The 19,070-nt window shown below is 44.7% G+C and overlaps 1 protein-coding gene across 3 annotated transcripts in view; it reads left to right on the forward strand.

The window, feature by feature from the left end:
- The first annotated feature begins 209 nt into the window (after positions 1–209).
- The window catches only part of APBB2 (amyloid beta precursor protein binding family B member 2), a 377,265-nt gene continuing 358,404 nt past the window's right edge, over positions 210–19,070 (forward strand). For all 3 annotated transcript variants that reach the window (XM_060148293.1, XM_060148295.1, XM_060148297.1), the window contains exon 1: positions 210–387. The gene's annotated coding sequence lies outside the window, so the exon portion shown is untranslated. The remainder of the gene's footprint in view (positions 388–19,070) is intronic.

The following is a 19,070-nucleotide window of genomic DNA, read 5'->3' on the forward strand; positions in this document are numbered from 1 at the left end:
CTTCTCAGATGATGAGGGGAGCGCGAGTTCAAGAGGCCCCAAAGCCTCTGCCTGCAGGCGTCGCTCTAGGAGCGCGGCCCGCCCCCTCCTTCCAGGCCCCCGCCCCCGGCCCCGCCTTTCTCGGGATCCGCCCCCGCCCGGTTGGGCTCCTCCAGCCTTTCCGCGCAGCCGCCGCCAAAGCCCGGAGAAGTGGAATCTCGCCGGCGCCGCTCTCTGAGCGGGACTCGTGGAGCGGCACTGGGCATGCTCAGTGGCCAAAGCCAGTCCTGGTCTCAAGTAGGAAGCTCGTGCGCTGTACCCGCAGCTGATCCTGGCGCTCCTGGCAGGGCGAGATTGGAGCAGAGCTGCCGGGCGCCGGAGCCGAGGCGAGCGCCGCGCGAACCGCCGGTGAGCCCCGCTTTCTTCCTTGCTTTTGCTCTCGACCCCGGGGCGGCCCGGGAGTACTGGTGAGAGACCCGGGCAGCGGCAGCAGCTTGCGGCGAGTGGCTGCGCGTAGCCGGGGCGGCTGCTCCTCTCCTCCCGGCCCCGAGGGCTGCGCGGCCACTGCCGCTCGCCCAGCCGCAGCCACAGCTGCAGCAGCTGCCACCGCATCTGCAGCGGGCGTCTGCTGCGGAGTCCCGTGCGCCCTGCGCCCGCGCCGCAGGGCTGGGTGGCACGGCGCCCGCGGGCTCACTCCTTGACTCCTTCCCTCTGGCTTCTCGGCGCCCTCTTTCCATCGGCAGCCGGGGCTTCGCAGGGCCTGGGGCGGGGGAGACAGGGTTGGAGGGGGTGCTGGGCGGGGGCTGCGGAGGGGAAAAGTGAGGGTGGGCGCCGGCGGGGAAGAGCGCACACCCCCTTGCCCTGGCACCGGCCTCCGCTGTGCGGCTGGGCTCTCCCCGTGCGGCAGCGCGCTCCTGCCGGGGAGTTGAAGACCGAGCTGGCTTATAGGGGATTCAGAGGGGGAAAAGTTCATTTCCCCCTCGGAGGCAGGGAGCGTTTTAACTAGAAAATGGCTGTGCGAAGGGGGCCGAATCAGGGAAGCTGGTCCTGAAATCCCCTCTGCTGCCCGCCGGGCGGAATGGAGGGTTGAACGCTAGAAATGACATTTGTGCGATGAAAAAGATTGCTGGACGGAGGGAGGGGTGCGGAGTCCCATAGAAACAATGAAAGGTGATCTTGATGTCGGCGGTGAGGTCTAAGAACTGAGGGGTCAGGGGCCAAGGGCCGAAGGAGCGTGGGACCTGGATTTAAAAAAATCATACATTGAAGAAATCAGATTTAGAGTTGTAGTCGTTTTGTAGTCAAGTTCAGCGCTGTTTAGAGCCATGACTGTCCCAGACGGTTTTGGATGGATTGAGTGGTTGGGGAGGACCAACACTGAGAGGAGAATAAGGTCAGTGTCGGAAGCTCACACAAGATTGGGCGCAGGTTTTTTAGAAGTCCCTCAGTCACTGGCTTTACATTGCGCCTGATGACTTAGGTAAAATACTTAAAGGATTATCATAAAATGATGCCAGCAGTGCTGTTTGAATTCCAAGAAATGAAGAAACTTTGTGAGGTTGGCGCTGGTTTGTCATTTGTTTTAATATTTCACTGATTTAAAAAGCAAACAGTGGCATCCTGATCCGTTATTCTGGATTTGGTTCTCTTAAGTCTTTGGTTTATTTTTCTTGTCATGGATTTATATTTCAAATTTTGTCTTTAAATGGCCATGATAATTAAGAATATCTGAATTTGGGTAGATGGCCTTTCAGGAAGGGGGATTTCTTTATGAAGCCGCTTTGTTGTGTTTTCAGTTTGTAGCTTGAAAGCAGTTATTTGTTCAACAGTTGTTCATCGTAACTTGCACAGTCCTAGAAAGGGCACTGTTTTGAAAGGATGACGTTTGTCAGGAGGATGAGGAACGTCCACGCTGGGGGAAATGCTGAGAGAACACAGGTGGCAGTAGAGTACAATGGTCCAGTAGTCAGAACACCTGGGGAAAACAGATGCAAGGTTTCTATAGCTGTCCTTTGGTCATCGGCTTACTATATGACCTCGAAAAATCACTCAGGGTCTTCCTAGGCTGGGCTTGGTCTAGATATTTGCTAAGGGCCTTTGAGAAAGAACTCTAAAGTTGAGATCCTTTTCCAGGGAAGGTGTTTACTTCTTTCATTCTCTCTTCAAAAGGTTACTTTCAACTAAGTAATTCATCTGCAGGGAGCCAACAGGGTCCCCTTTTCTGAAACTTTTATAAAGTGGTAGTGGAAAAACTCGATGAGCTAAAGTGTGAAAGACTGGCTTTTTACAGTTAACTGGAGTAATAAGAATACTGACTACAGTATCATCTAGGAAAAGTCTACTAAATAGTGCAAGAATCCACGTGTACAGAGATAAAATATTTTAAAACTTAACTCTTTTTGTGTCATGTTTCAACTTTTTGATGACTTTTTTTTCTGCCACCAGAGAAACAAAAACAAACATCAAATTCTTTTTTTTCTCTCTTTTCTGTTACAGCAGGAATTAATACTGAAAGGCTTGCCATTGTACTAGAACAGGGTTATGTTGATTACCCTAATTTCAGGATATCTAAATTTGTCTTTTAAGAGAAATGGAATGTTGTCTCTCTGTGCCTTCTTCAGTTACAGTTTTAAAATATTCAGTACCCTGATGATATAACCCCTGAACTTTTCCAGGGGCACAGGACAGACTTTTAGTAAAGTATTGTAAGAAGATATTACTACTTATGTGGGTGATGGTTATTTTCCTATCCCAAGTTAAGGAAAATAGCATTTGTTCATTATTTACTATGTGTCAAGTCTGATATTGAACTTCTTACATATCTTATGTGTCAGCCTCTTTGACATAAATGTCAGTTTCCCAAGAAAGTCCCTCTGAGGAGGTGGACAGTCCTTTGCTTGTACAGCAATAGAACTTCAAAGTTTTATTTTATATGAGACTATCTTCAACTGTTTTCATTATTATTCAGTAAGCATTCTCTTGTATAACATATTTGTTATTTAGAATTAGACTTGATTGGAACAGCCTGTCTTCAAAATGATTTGAATGTTTTTAAGAAGCCTCCATCCAGGTTTAAAAACTGTTTTATGTTCATTTATTTTCAACAACGTTGTACTACCAACAAATAAGTGTACGGAAGGTAAGCCCAGATTACCCATTTTAATTTTATGTGTTATTAGTGCATATTCTGCATGTTGATATGTGTCGATGGCGTTTCTTTCGGTTGAAATAGTTTGTCAAAGGCAGAGTGACAGATTCTCCATAATAAAGGGTCTGGTGGGATTTGACCCTGGGCCAGGGCCGTCCACTACTTAAATTTACTGTGTGACCTTGGGAAAGTCAGTTCACTTCTTTGGATCTCAGTTTTCCCATATGTAAAATGAGAGCGTAACAGTAGAAAGCACCCTCTGGGTGTCTGTTGGGCCTTCATGTCCCAGTCCAGGGGCCTGTGATGCATCCATTTGGAAAGGGGGACTATAGATAAAACCTTAGATGAAGCCGATTTTGTTTCACTAGGTCTGGCCTGTCCTGCTTTGTGGAATGCCCTTCCTTTTTTTTTGGCCAATTCCTACATCCGTTCTGGTTTTTATTTGTCAAAGGATGGTTGTCATAACATTAACTCTTTGTGGCGCTGCCAGGTTTAGGTAGGAGATAAGGTAATGATTAGATTTGGGTAGAGCGCTGTAGTAGATATTTGAAACTGTTTTATGGCATCTTCTGAGGAGACACTCTGCTCTTGGGCATGCAGGTAATCCAATGAATAAGTCTCTTCTGGGGCTGTAGAGGAGGCCGCCCTGTACCTTGGCTGCTGGGGCCTACCCATGTGAAATCTGGACAAACTTTTCCCATGTCCCTGTCCTGTCGATTCAGCTGTTGATCAGAATTGCCGCCCTTGGTCTCTGGAATAAAATTATCATTATCAGTTCATGTTAGCACCATCGCTGTATTGAGCAGGTGCTGTATTGATCTGCTGCCGTAGTAGCAGGAGTGATGGCTGTCGGGATGCAGCTATGTGAAATTTTCTTTTGGCAAGCCATGATGATGGGGCAGAGAGCAAAGGAAACGTGGTGTTTGTAGTATACTTTGCTCTTAAGATGGTCACAAAACTCAGCCTCATTAACGTTTAAGTGAGGCAGGTGAAGAGAAGCCAGAGTTGTCAACGTTTAAATAAGTGATAATAAATAGTCAGTCTAGAGTTTCTGATCATAACTAGGCTCCAGTGTTGCTGGGCCTGTGGTAGGAGCGGGGCAGTAACTGCGAACACCAGGTGAGAGCTGGAAGAGAGGAAGGACATGGAGGCTAGAACGTCAAGTCATCACAACTTGGCAAGAAGTAAGAAGCCTTGATCGGTTTAAAGGTATCAGAGGCCATTGGGTGTAGAGTTACAGGAGACATTCCCTCTGTACATAATCTTATTTCCATAATATTTGGATCCTACCTAGTCTTCTAAGCATTGAACAAATGCTAGGGCAGGCATTACTTTTACAAGCAGGAAAAAAGTCACAATGTATCACTTATTGGTGTATAAAATGTGCAGATTCATATGGACAGCTATGGAAAGAGAACATGCGAAAAATAAATGGTATGGAATTATGGATTAAGGTTTTTCTTTATTGTTTGTGAATGATTTGGTCATTGTAAATAAAGCGAACCATTCTACCCTTTGCCTCTTGTGAAAATCTTGCAAAATTTTGTCTGCTAGGCGATAACTGAGGTTTTTGCAGTGTAACTCTCCTGGAAAGTATGCTTCAGGAATGCTTGGAATAGGAGGCAGAATGGTTTGTTTTGATTTTTACCTTTCAAGTTGACTAAAACGACTGCACTTTTGGAACTGAGCTAGGAAAAGTGTGTGCTTTGGAGGACAAGGTTGGGGAGAACTTGCAGAGCTGCAGAGAGTGAAGGGAACCTCTGTTGTTGAAGAAGGAAGACTTGGCATTACCGGTGGTATGGAATGCAGCGTTCCCCAAATCGCTCCCCTATGAATCAGAGCTTAGATTCTACACAACATGAAAGTAACTGAGTGTCTACTATGTGCACGTCACAGTGCCAGGGCTGTTGTCTGTTGGTGAGGTTTCCACTCTCCTTACCCAAGTGATGATGATGGCAGCGTAGTGAATATTTCAGAAGTGTGTTCACATTAGATGTGTCCTTTTCTCTGAGATGATATCATTCGGATATGGGGTAAGATTTCTTGTACAAATTGATGGGAATATTTTTATTTGGCAGCTTAATGGTCCATGAAATTGATAAGTCTGGGAATCTGGGCCTGAGATGTAGAGAGCTCTGCCCTCAGGATCAAGTTGAATAGTGGAGGCCAAGCCAAACTGGAGCTTCTGGGTGGGCTGATGGCGCCTCCAGGCCTTCCAGGAATGTGGAGTCATTGGTACAGACCCAAGGTCCTAGGAGCTGAGAAGAAGCTAATTTTGAAAGTGCTCTGGGAACCAGCGAGTGTTTTTGAATTATAGCCCAAGACTGACAAGGAAAACGCCAAGATGAAAGATGAGGTTCTGAGAGAGCAGAAAGGACAAGGGACTGAAATGTGAACTTTAGCAGGCTGGGCTGCGAAATGACACATCTCGGTTTTTGTTTCTTTGCATACAGGTCTCTTTTTGCCCAAACAGCGTGCTTTAGCAATTCAGGATTGGTGATTCTAGGAAATGCTGATGGAGTTACAGCCATAGAACTGGGAGTTGTGTTATAGCCGTCTTGGTTTGGATCTCTGCAGTGCCATGCCCTCCAGGGTGAGCCTTGATAAGTCGCTGGAGGAAGTTTAAGAATAATTTGCTCATGGAATTGGTATTATTCACCTTTAGTTTGAGTTGCTCTTAGTGGGTGGGAGGAGAGGAAAAAAAAAAACCAAATTATTTTTGAGTTTTAAATAGTAGCTTAAGAAAATAGGTAATGTATTTTCAGATAATACTTAAAAAATCTGTGCTTCGTAATATCTGGATCTCACTGGTCGTAATAATAATATATTATTAATATTGTGGATCTCTTTGTGCAAAGAGCTTTACAGCTGTTACCCTATTTAATTCTTACAAAATACTGTAGTGCTATTCCTATTTTAGAGATAAGGAAACTGAGGTCCTTTTCACTAAAGGCTACACAGTGAACAGTGATGCTTGCCTTGGAACTGTAATCAACACAGAGGAGTCTATGGGTTGCTGAGGAACTGCCAGGGTGAAGAAATAACATTTATTAATTAAGGGCCACCTCTGCCTGGTGCTATACGGGAAACATTTCACTTTGTCTTTTGGGGTACCCTCTTCTTTTTTCCCTTTCTATAGGTGAGGAAACTCTGGTTCGGAAACAGGCCCTAAACAAAGCCTGTATTATTATTTCCACCACAACATGAAACTTTCCTAGATTCAGCCTTGGGGAGAAGGTGAAAATTTATCCTTTTGTCCATTTTCAAAATCCCGTTAACCTAAATCTGCATATGCTTAGTGGTGGAGCTGTTGCCTCCAGATTATGGCCCCCATGTGCATTTCTTTCGTCTGAACACAAATTGAATAGTTGGAAAATCCAAATATAATTTCTAAATATGTCTGAAACTAGGGGTTGCTGTGTTGAATCTCTCTGGGCGGATTCCGGTCTAGGATATTTCTATTGTGAATACAATACACCAGAATCTGATGAGTTGTCACATGCCAATCATGAGGCAGTGTTGGGGTGACAGAGGCCTTTGATGACTTCAGAAAGTTGATGTGAGGATTTCAGGGCCTCTCCAGCAGCGCTGAGGCTCACTTGAGACTTCTGGCTGCTAGAGAGAGGATGGTGGGTACCCCTTCCTGGGAGCATCAAACTCCTGCTTGATGGCTTTGTTCTTACCTTCTGATCTTCATTTGGTTTCCCAAGTAGACCTTTGTCCTGGGCAGTAGAGTCAGCCAGCAGACCTGCCACATTGAGTGTCTTTGGTTTGCTGGGCAGTACTCTGTATCAGTGGAAGTTATGAATAAATAGAATTTCCTTACGAGTTAGGTTTCTTGAGTTGATTCATTCTTGAGTGAACAAATACAGCTGAATTTTTCAGTAGAACTGAGGCATGGTCTGGACTCACAGTGATCTCAGAGGGGCATAGATACTTCGGGAAACACTGATTCAACGTTGCATTCTGAGCAGAGCCTCTTATCCTCCCCGATAACCAAGTTTTATTTTTTTATACCTTTTCCAGATCACCAGTGCAGACAGACATGCATTCATTTGGGTACACTCAGAAACTTCAGCTTCGTTTGTCCATGCCTTTGTTCAGCAAATGTTTGTTGAACACATACTTGGTGCCAGGTACAGTGGGAAGTTCAGGAAGACAGAAAGGAATGTACCAGAGTGTCAATACAAGGTGCTTCAGTAGAGGCATGTGTGTGAGGCTCTGAGGGAGGGGAGAGTAGGGAGGCCTTACAGGCCTTATAGGAGCCGTGGCAAAGGACTGTGGCAGAACCCGCTACAGAAAACCCTTCAGCTGTCTCCTTTTCCGTTTTTCTTTGGCTTAGTGGAAGTGTTGTAGCCTGCTTCTTCTATCCAACACCTAGGATTTGCCTCTGCTTCTATAAAGGACCTAGAGATTTGGCCTTTCAAATCTCTGTAGCTCTCAGAGGGAACAGTTTTGCTCTCTGGGGAACATTTGGCAGTACTCCCTGGAAACATTTTTGATTGTCATGATTATGGAAGAAGTACTGCTGGCATCAAGTGCGCGGAGGCCAAGGATGCTGCTAAATATCTTGCAGTGTGTGCACAGGACAGCCCTATGGGGAGGCAGGTGAAATTTGGTGGTTACCAGCCAGACTTTTAGGATTCCAGTACTGCTCTGCAATTTCATAGCCATGTGATCTCGGACACCACAGTTACACTTGGACAACAGAGTTACACAGTGCCTCAGTTTCCTCATAGTGTGGTAGTTATGAGGATTTTGTGAGGTAAGGTATGATAAGGGCTTACGGCAGTACTTGGGGGAGTTCCCTGGTGGCCTAGAGGTTAGGATTTCGGTGCTTTCACTGCTGTGGCCTGGATTCAATCCCTGGTCGGGGCAGGCCGTGCGCCGAGGCCAAAAAAAACAACAGAAAAACCCCAAACAAGCAAACGAACAAAGAAACAATACTTGGCATAAAGTAAGACCTTAACAGCTATTATTATTTTTAGTTTTAAGCAGCAACTTTAACTTTTGTCTCCGAAGAGCTTGAGTTTGGAGAATCCAGGACAGCTGAGCTTATGGTACCGCCTCTCAGTGTGCTTTGGGGTAAGAGCTGACCATTGTTTTTGTTTCTCTTGTTCCTTTTCGGCCATGGGTTTTATTTTCCACTGTTACCACCTCTTGATTCTAGGGCTCTCCTTTGCCTTTCATCCATTTTTTCCCCCCCCAGGGACCCAAATTTATGCCTTTAATGAACCTTCCCCCTAGAGGGCTGAGAAACATATTTATGATTTTCCTTAGCTCTGTCTATTTTGGGAATGGTGAGAAAACGGGAAGAAGGTCAAGGGAGATGTTGCATTACTTCCTGATTGTCACAGCTCCCTTCTTTATCAAATTCCGTGCAGGACTGAGAGGCAGGTGGTACCGTCTGCTTAGTAACTCCTCCCTCTGCGCCCACCAGCTCCACCCCCAAGTTAGGTGCCTGCTGTTTCCAAAATATCCTGTAATTGGGTCACAGCATTATCTGCCTGCTGGAGACCATTTCTAAAAATCAAAGTAAAGACTCGGTCTGTCTCAGAGGGATTTGAAATGTCTCTGTCCTCTACCTCTGGGCTTTGCAGAGTTGTTCTGAAAACAAAAGAAAGCGGACTTGTTATCTCGATTAGGTGGCAGTCTCTCTGTGGCCTAGAGCTGTGTCCTATTTTCACTTGCACATGCACTCAAACCATGGTCCTTTCTGACTTTCAGCTGGAAGGTGAGCTTGTGGACTCCACACAACAGATCAAATTTACTGTTGAATTTTTATCACGTGATTGACTTGTAAAGGTTTTCCTTCAGTGTCTTGAATGGTATCAACAGACTAGAGAAAAATTAAGTTCAGTTGATAGAGGTTTCTAATTTCCTTCCCCATGACACTGTCCTCTCTCCCCTGAATGAGAGCAGTGGCCTCTCAGTGGCCTCTCGGCTTGTCCAGCTCCATTCAATCAGTTTGGCTTTCCAAGTGCTGGGCGCCGTTCCAAACGATGCACATGGAAACTGGCTGGGACGGCCACTGCCTCTGACAGCTAAAGAACTAGCTACGGTAAAATGCGATGTGTGCTTCCCAGATCAGCATCTGCTCTGTTTGGTGTGGGGTGTGTGTCAGGCAAGCTTCCCAGGAGAAGGGATGCTCCATCTATCCCACCGCACTCCTGGCCCCTCCGTCTCTGCTGCTGTGTCAGGCGCCCCTGACTCCCAGCTCCGAAGCGTGCCTCCACTTCCTTCCCACCGCTCTTGCCTCTCACCTAGGAGTCTGCAGCTCCTCCTCCAGGGCCTCTCCTTGTTCTCAGCAGGGTCTCTGAGGTCATCTCTTGAGATCCGCAGGCCTGACGGCCGGCCCCACCCCAGGGCTTCTGATCCCATAGGCCTGTGGTGTCTGTAGCCTGATGAAAGCTTGCAGTTTAATGATTTCCCAGGAGATGCTGATTCTGCTCATCTGGGGACTGCACTTGGAACATGGTCACCCAGGACAGGGTGACTGGTTCTTCTCGCTCCCATGGTGAGCTCCCTCACACCCACTTACATCCCACCTTTGTTAGCACGCAGAACTGTAACCGTTTACTTCCCTGGCTCCTTTTCCAGTCCATAAGCCCTGGAGGGACAGCACTGTGGCTTCTTCATCTTTGTGTTCCCAGTGTTTTGGAAGTCCTGGGTGCTTGATTAACATTTGTCAAAGAATGAGTATGTGAATGAACAAGAATGTTATCGTTGGAGGTTTTGATAAATATGCCCCAGGACATTTTCAGCAGCTAGTTTTCCTGAGAGTTGATCCCCAGATATGATGGTATAGGCTTATAGTATGATGTTAATGGGGTTAACATAAGAGCCGATTAACTTTGTGGTTTTTGTGTCCAGATTCTAGAGAAGTCTAGGGGAGGGGCTACCTTTAAACCCATCATTGTTTCTGGAATGAATCAAAAATACATCGTTTTCTTATAGTGGCTCAGGATGAAAATATGTGTTCACAGGAAATGCAGATGTCATTTAATTTAGCCACAGCATAAGCATGGCCCCTTTATTTGAAATAATAAATCATATTGAACTGAAATTAAGTATAACCAGATGTTTAATCATTTCTCCAAGCCAGAAGGAGGGATAGCCAGAATACTTCATTTCCTTATTCATTCTGCAAATGTTTATTAAGCACTTACTATGTGCCAGTGGGTTTGAGGGGCATGGCGATGATTAAAACACTCTCTGCTGTCTCTGTGGGAGGGTCTGTGAAGAAATAGAGATGGGTGATGTGATGTAAAGTGCCTAGTGGGTTCCTTTAGATCAAGTGGTCCTAGTATGTGACTATTAAGCTGTGTCCCTAGTGGCAGTAAGTGATGGCCATGTCAGGATCATGGAGAGGAGCAATTTTAGGCCAGGAGAATGGTACAGAGGGCCTCACTTTAAAGCATCTCTTGGTGGCAGGAAGGATAAGTTAGGAGTTTTGGATTAACAGATACACACTACTATATATAAAACAGATAGGGCTTCCCTGGTGGCGCAGCGGTTGAGAGTCCGCCTGCCGATGCAGGGGACGTGGGTTCGTGCCCCGGTCTGGGAAGATCCCACGTGCCGCGGAGCGGCTAGGCCCGTGAGCCATGGCCACTGAGCCTGCGCGTCTGGAGCCTGTGCTCCGCAATGGGAGAGGCCACAGCAGTGAGAGGCCCACGTACCGCAAAAAAAACAAAAAACAAACAAACAAAAAACAGATAAACAACAGGGACCTACTGTATAGCAGAGGGAACTATATTCAGTATCTTGTAATAACCTATAATGGAGAAGAATCTGAAAAAGAATACACACACACACACACACACACACACACACATATAATTGAATCACTTTGAAACTAGCACAGCATTGTGAATCAACTATACTTTAATAAAAAAAAAGATACTCAAGGAATACGCTCCCCCCACCCCAAACGAAAAAAGCTCCTTAAGGAGCCCTAATGATCCTGTAGTCCTGAAAACTGAATTCATATCTCATTATTATTGTGCCTGGTCATCGGTCATCCAGGCTTCGGCTCTAGGCTTGCTTCCAGGTACTCTAAAGCAGTGTTTCTCAAAGTGATTGGAAACCTGAGTGATTGGAAATATATTGTGAATAAAGGTTTCTGCCATGAAATTCAGAAAATTGTGTATACCTGCTCTCCATCAGCATATTTAAGAAGTCCTGCTGAAAAGAAGTTTGTTAACTTCCTTTAACCCCGCATTTGCCTGTGGGTGCGTCTTGCACAGTCTCTTCTGAACTGGTGTTTCTTGGCGCACACCTTGGACAGCCAGCTCTAGAAGTTCTGCTTTACATGCCCCTGAAAGAACATTGCACGTGAGGCAGACTTCTCTGCTCACCCTTCAGTGTTTTCTCATCCTTGTGGAGGATTGCAGGATCTTCAGTGGGGACAGCATTTCTTTTATTGGCTTTCCTCATGCCTGATCAGTGGATCGGTCCCACTGGCTTGGGTCCAAAGATAAATGGCATCTCGAGCCGGAGAGATCATTGCTCGCGTGGTGCATTTAGGGGAGGAGCTGGCTAACGGAGAGTGGTTTTTGACTTGAATTGTTCAAATTATGACCTCATTCCATCTTTCGGATATCTAGACATTGTCTTGGAGGCCAGCTGACTCTAAGTGGACAGAGGGAGAGAGGAGTGACCAGCTGGAGTTGCTAAGGCTGAGCGTTAGGTATGAGAAAAATAAACTTGGGGTCAGACTTGGTTAAGCCTGTCCTGGGTTTTTGCTGACATTTTGGAATCTTGAGCCCGACTTAAAAGAATATTGGCTTTTAGATTTTTTTCTGTTGAGGTGTGTTTAGTTTTGGTCCTACGTGAGGTCAGAGCTGATGGACTAGGTCTGTCTTTGTGAAGAGTTTCATTCTCTGATCATCTTTATGGTTGTAGTTTGGCACAGAGGGCAGGAAACGGACTAGGTCGGGCGAGCTCACTGAAAATTTTCATTTGAGGGAGAGCCCTGGATGAGTCTTTTTGAAAGAATATTTGCATAGATAGAATAATTCAGAGTAAAAGAGTGTTGGTTCAGTTTTCAGGGATGGGAGGAGGCCCCTATCCTGTGCTGCTGATTTTTAATGCTTGGGACAACTCCCAGAAAGATGCAGTAGGACTTAACTGAGAAGAGGGTTAAAAGAAGCTGCAGATATAGATGGAATAGCCCCCAAAACCCTCCACCCAGGGAAGGAGCCAGTGTGGAGCACAAGGAGAATTAGGGCTGGGGGTCCCTGGGGGTTCCTTCTAGTTCTGGGAATTTAGACTTTGAATTTGCAGTGATTGGTGCTTTTGGGTCCCCCTTGTCAGGGTACTCTTTTCTTGGCATTGGTGCTTTCCCTAAATGGGACAGTACATTTAGTGTGAACAGTAGATTTGTTGCGTACCATTACTGTGGTCAGTATCTCCATGTCTTCAACCATCTATTATCCCGAATTTCAGGGGGAAAAAAAATCCCGTGTTTGAATTAATCGTATTGCAATGATTTGAGCAGAAAATATATGAGCAGTGGTGCAACAGAAGTAACACTCACCACTCTTATTCATGAGACTTAGCAATTGGGTCAGTGTCGTTTTCTAAAAATGTCTTTTTTCCCAGGACTTGAGGTTATTTGTACTAAAATAAATAGAGGAAGTCTTGCATTCCATCCACTTAACATATAATGGTCTCCCGATCAAAGCCATCTCCTGCTGACTTGAGTTTTATTTTAGCTTAAGTCATTTTCCTTTACTGGTAGGAGATCGTGCTGTTATGTGTATATTTTACAAGCTGCAAGTAGAAATAAAAAGCAAAAATAAGATGTGGCATTGTATTGAATTTTGTCTTTTCCCCCCTTTTGTTCTGAGAACATGTGGCTTACAAGAAAAACCAATAAAGATAGATGACTGGGGAGAGTGTTGATTTGTGGCATTATTATCTTTATTTCTTGTAAAGAAAACAGGATTTTCATTAGATGCTATTGTGCTGTTTTCCATTGAGAGAGATAATAGTGGGATGGATGGCCCCATTCAGAGTCTATATACATTTTTGCTTAACATTTAAATGATTTTTGTATGAACATTTGTAAAGGTGTTTCTTTCTGCAGCACCAGCTATTAAACAGTGTGGTGCTGTCTTGCCCAAAACAATTTCCTTCCATAGGAGAGCTCGGTGGATACACGTTTTTATGAAATCACATTTGCTTTTCCTTAGTGTTGACCTTGAAAGCTAACTTTTGAAATGCTTGCAGATATATCTTTTTGATAGATGGTTAGGTCAAAGGAGGATACCCAATGTGATGTGATTTTTTTTTTTTTAACATCTTTATTGGGGTATAGTTGCTTTACAATGGTGTGTTAGTTTCTGCTGTATAACAAAGTGAATCAGCTATACGTATAATACATCCCCATATCTCCTCCCTCTTGTGTCTCCCTCCCACCCTCCCTATCCCACCCCTCTAGGTGGTCACAAAGCACCAAGCTCATGTCCCTGTGCTATGCGGCTGCTTCCCACTAGCTATCTGTTTTACGTTTGGTAGTGTATATATGTCCATGCCACTCTCTCACTTCATCCCAGCTTACCCTTCCCCGTCCCCATGTCCTCAAGTCCATTCTCTACATCTGCGTGTGATGTGATTTTAAACATTTCATTTGCATAAAGCAAAAGTTCGTGGGAGAATGAGTAGAAACAAGTAGAGATGTTGGGGATGACTCTGCTGGCTTTCCCTCTCGTCTTCCCCAGCCACCCTCAGTGTTTCTGTATCCTTTTAGCAATGAGTAAAAGGGAAAAACATAATTCTCATGTATTCATTCTTAATTCATCTAAAGGATGTGCATTTCAGGGGTGTTTCTTCAAGGAGACTAACTGGGAACGAAAGAGAACTGGTATCATGCTTAGTGAAATAAACCGGTCACAAAAGGACCAATATCGTATGCATGTCCTTATATGTGGTGCCTGGAGAAGTCAGGTTTATAGAGACAAAGTGGAAGGTGGTCGCCAGGGCCTGGAAGGAAGAGGTTATAATGGGGAGTTATTGTTTAATGGGTTCAGAGTATCAGGTGGGGAAGATGAAAAATTTCTGGAGATGGTTGGTGGTGATCGTTGCACAGCACTGTGAATGTGCTTAATTCCACAGAACTGTACACCTAAAAATGGCTAAAATGATAAATTTGGTTATGTACACTTTACCACAATTAAAAAAAAGGTTTAACCCCTCCCCCCCCCAAAAAAAAGAGAACTGGTCCTGTGTCCTCACCAGCAGAGGTACCGTGACCCAAGGACTTCTGACTTATTGTCAATGTGGAACCTGAAGGAGGAGTTAATTTGCACTGGACTGAAGCTGCTGGGGCAGCTGTTCTGATGTCTGTGCAATCTGCCCCCGGGGCTGAGGCTCTGAGATTGTGCGGGTTCCCAGGACCCCAGGAGCTGGGGAGGGTACAGGTGCCACTCAGCTGAACCTGATCCTCAACTCCTGTGTTTTCAAAAGCTTTCTTTAGTGTAGGACTAACACTGTAGGACTAACACAGACAAGTTTGAAATCGTGAATTGGGTATGCTCTATGTGGGTCATGTTTTTGGCCATGTATGTTACTGACTTCTGCTTTGAAGATGAAGCGATTTGGTAAAAATTAATCTTCATTGGGATGTCCTCAAAAACTGTGGCACCTTTCCCATCTATTCTGTTGAGTGTGCCTTCATAGCCAAGCGGCCAGCTGGCCTCACCCTTCTTTTGCCTTGTCCATTTGTGGTTCTAAAGAGAGCATGGACTTCAGATCTAGACAGAGCCGAGTTTCACTTTGGGCCCTGCCTTGGGATAGGTGGATATAGGTGGGTGCCCTGCCTGAGCCCCAGTTTCTCTCTATAAAATATCTAGAGCGATACCTACCTGGGTGGGAGGGTTTCCTGTGATAATGTGAAAATGTGTGCTATAAAGTGATCAAGATATTTACTGCCTTGATTTCCTGTTGTTGAAGTCGTTGGTAGGTGGACCAGGATTTTAGATTAACTCCACATTGGTTACTGTGCTGTGGAAGATGGTCCTTGATCAAAAACTTACATATGTTTAGTATTAAAATATTTAAACAGATAATTCTTTTAAAGAAGAATGATGGGGAGATATTTGTAATTGGTAGTAGGTTTTTTTTTTTTTTTTTTGCGGTACACGGGCCTCTCACTGCTGTGGCCTCTCCCGTTGCGGAGCACAGGCTCCGGACGCGCAGCCCCAGCGGCCACGGCCCACGGGCCCAGCCGCTCCGCGGCATGCGGGATCCTCCCGGACCGGGGCACGAACCCGCGTCCCCCGCATTGGCAGGCGGACCCTCAACCACTGCGCCACCAGGGAAGCCCGGTAGTAGGTTTTGTTTTTTTTTTTTTTGTATAAATTTATTTATTTTATTTTATTTTTATTTATTTATTTTTGGCTGCATTGGATCTTCATTGCTGTGCGCAGGCTTTCTCTAGTTGCAGTGAGTGGGGACTACTCTGTTGCGGTGCGCGGGCTTCGCATTGCGGTGGCTTCTCTTGTTGCGGAGCACGGGCTCTAGGCGTGCGGGCTTCAGTAGTTGTGGTGCACGGGCTTAGTTGCTCCGCGGCATGTGGGATCTTCCCGGACCAGGGCTCGAACCCGTGTCCCCTGCATTGGCAGGCGGATTCTTAACCACTGCACCACCAGGGAAGCCCCGGTAGTAGGTTTTTAATGCTTTATATTCAACTACATAGTCTTGGTGTTGACTGTTACCTCCCCCCTCCCCTTTAAGTATCTTCAGAGATTGTGGATGACAGTTCCTCAGTGTCTTTGATGCCTCATATTATAGTTTAACAGCTGTGGAAGACCTACGGGCTGGGATTTGATGCTGGATTGGTCTCTATCAGCAAAAGTTACCTACTTTTTCTCACCTGAAGAGGATCCTGTAGAGATTATAAGGGTTAATGTTTATTGGGCACCTCTTGTGAGACAGCAGCCACTGTCTGTGATGCATGTGTTAACGTGGAGATCATTTGGTCCCATGCGCCTGTGAAGTAGCTGCTGTAGTTATCTGCAGATACAGGTGGGGAAGCTGAGCCTCACCCAGTTTGTCCCAGGGCACACAGCTAGAGCAGGTGATAGGATTGGGCTGAGTGTAGATTATGAGGACAGAACTCGGCATGGGGAAGGCACTCGGTAAATGTGAATGCAGGTGCTTGAGTACACACACATACCCTTTAATTGATATTTCCCTGAGACACAAGAGCGTTGCAAAATCAGGAAATATCCTGGGAAAGTAGAGAGAGACTAAGGACCAACCAGCATGAGAAAGCTCGTGTCAGAAACACAAACTGTGTTTGGTTGTAATTGTAGCTGCTTTGCATTTCTTTCTAATTGCTGTTTTAAACAAAGAAAATGTCTATATTCTCTGTAGGGTGATATATACTTTCAAAGGATTGTAACTGGGGTTGTGATGTTTTTCTTGAGGAAAAAAATCAGTTATTTGTTTAATCATTGAGCATTCTGTCCTGAGAATGCGCTCAGTATAATTAGGATAAGCTCCAGCCGCCAGGGGTGAGCAACTGGCGGTCTTGAAATGTTCTGTAAATGTATTAGTCTGAAAATTGCATTTTAATGCAGTGTACTAGCAAAACTGAATTTTACTTGCTAATTTATTCCATGTTGATAGTGACCTTTTTCTACAGGAAGCCTGTTACTTTATTAAAAAAATATATATAGGTCATTTGTTTCTTCCAAAATAATTGAACGATCTTTTGGAATAACCTATTAGTACTTCCACTTCTATTTGAGTCAGGATAGTGATGGAATACAAGAAAGCAGATAGAATTTCAGGTCAAGAATTTGATTTTAGGAAATATCATTTTCCCTATGATGTTTGCTTTGACTAGCTTTGGTGTACTGTGCATCCTGATTTAAATGCTATATTTTGATATTTAAAATGAGTTAAGGCAACTTTGTGGTCCTTTTTGCCATCTGGGTGATGCTAGTATAATAAAATGTATTCATTGAATTAGTTATCAATAATGTCATCTAAGAAAACCATCTTAATAATTCCTGAGTAGTGAGTTGGTTAACAATTATTTATGCCAGAGAATTTCCCCAAGTCTGTTTTAATAAACAAACAAATAAATAAATAATTTATTTATTTGGCTGTGCTGGGTCTTAGTTGCAGCACACAGGATCTTTAGTTGAGGCATGCAGGATCTTTAATTGTGGCATGCGGGCTCTTTTAGTTGTGGCATGTGGGCTCTTAGTTGCGGCAGGTAGGATCTAGTTCCCTGACCAGGGATCGAACCTGGGCCCCCTGCATTGGGAGCATGGAGTCTTAACCGCTGCACCACCAGGGAAGTCCCTAAAGGGCCAAATTCTGAATTAGCCTGTTTTGGAAATTTCTGGTTGTTTCCTTAGCATACAGAGAAAATCAGGCTTCCAGTGTGTGGTAAAGGTATTTCACATGATTAACAGATAAAGAAAGCACAGTTGATGTAGGGTGAATGTGCAAGTTTGACATTAGACTCTGGAGGTATAGGGAAGCTATCAATGGGGGAAATTTGAAACACACCTGTTTACCTGCATAGTTGTGTACTTCATTTACATGTTTCCTTGAGGGCTAATTTTTGTTAATAAAAATTTGAAGGCCGCATGTAATCTTTAACTGTTAGCTGTAGGCCCCAAAGAATCAAAAGAAATGGATACTTCTCTTAAGAGTTTTAAAAGAGAATATCAAATGATTATAGGTCACTATTATAGAATATTGTTTGATGATTGTTCATTAGTCAAAATTCAGAAGTATTGCCTTGATGGAAGAAATGGAGAGAGAAATGAAGAGAGTGGGAAGGTAAGCAGATTATAAGTATTTTACTTTGAATTTTTCTGGTATATTAACTGGCTTCCATTCTAGGGAAATACTTGCTTTTTTATGATAGTTTCTAATTTACTTAAAATATGTTTACATTTTGATTGTGTTCTGTTTACCTTGTATGTAAAGAAACGCTTGAATCTCAAACATTTAACCCTTGAATCTCAAACATTTAACCACTCCCCTCTGTATTCAAAAGAGTGATTTGAGAGCTAACAAATTTTGCACCGATCAAGAGAATTAACTGGCTAGAAAAACGGAGTCATTTCCCTGCATCTGTGGAGTCAGTTCTGTATAGGGTATTTGTTACCTTTAGAACTGTGTCTCTCCCCTTGTGCACCCCCCACCCCCAACAAATACCTTGAAGTCTTAACCTCTGGTACTTGTGAATGTGACCTTATTTACAAAATGGTCTTTGAAGATGTCAAGTTAAGATGAGGTGAAACTGGAGTAGGGTGGACGCTTAATCCATTGTAACTGGTGTCCTTATCAGAAGCGAAATTTGGGCATAGACACAGACTGGGAGAATGCCACGTGAAGACAGAGATACACAGACACAGAAGAAAGATGACTATGTGACAATGAAGGTTACGCCAGGGCTACCAGAAGCTGGAAGAGGCTAGGAAGGATCCTCTCCTAGATGCTTTGGAGGGTGCATGGCCCTGCCAACACCTTGATGTCAGAATTCAAGCCTCTAGAACTCTTAAGAGAATACGTTTCTGTTGGTTAAGGCACACAGTTTGTGTTTGTTCCAGCAGGCCCAGGAAGCGACAAGACTTTATAGAGTCAGACTGCTTAAGTTTGAATCCTGGCTTCACATTCTAATGTTGTGATCTTGAACCTCAAGTTATAAGGCAAGCTATTTATTTATTTATTTATTTATTTTTGCGGTACGCGGGCCTCTCACTGTTGTGGCCTCTCCCATTGCGGAGCACAGGCTCCGGACGCGCAGGCTCAGCGGCCATGGCTCATGGGCCTAGCTGCTCCGCGGCGTGTGGGATCTTCCCGGACCGGGGCACGAACCCGTGTCGCCTGCATCGGCAGGTGGACTCTCAACCACTGCGCCACCAGGGAAGCCCATAAGGCAAGTTATTGAAACTCGTGGTGCCTCAGT

The sequence above is a fragment of the Lagenorhynchus albirostris genome, chromosome 4 (genome assembly GCF_949774975.1).
Source record: "Lagenorhynchus albirostris chromosome 4, mLagAlb1.1, whole genome shotgun sequence".
NCBI classification, from domain to species: domain Eukaryota; kingdom Metazoa; phylum Chordata; class Mammalia; order Artiodactyla; family Delphinidae; genus Lagenorhynchus; species Lagenorhynchus albirostris.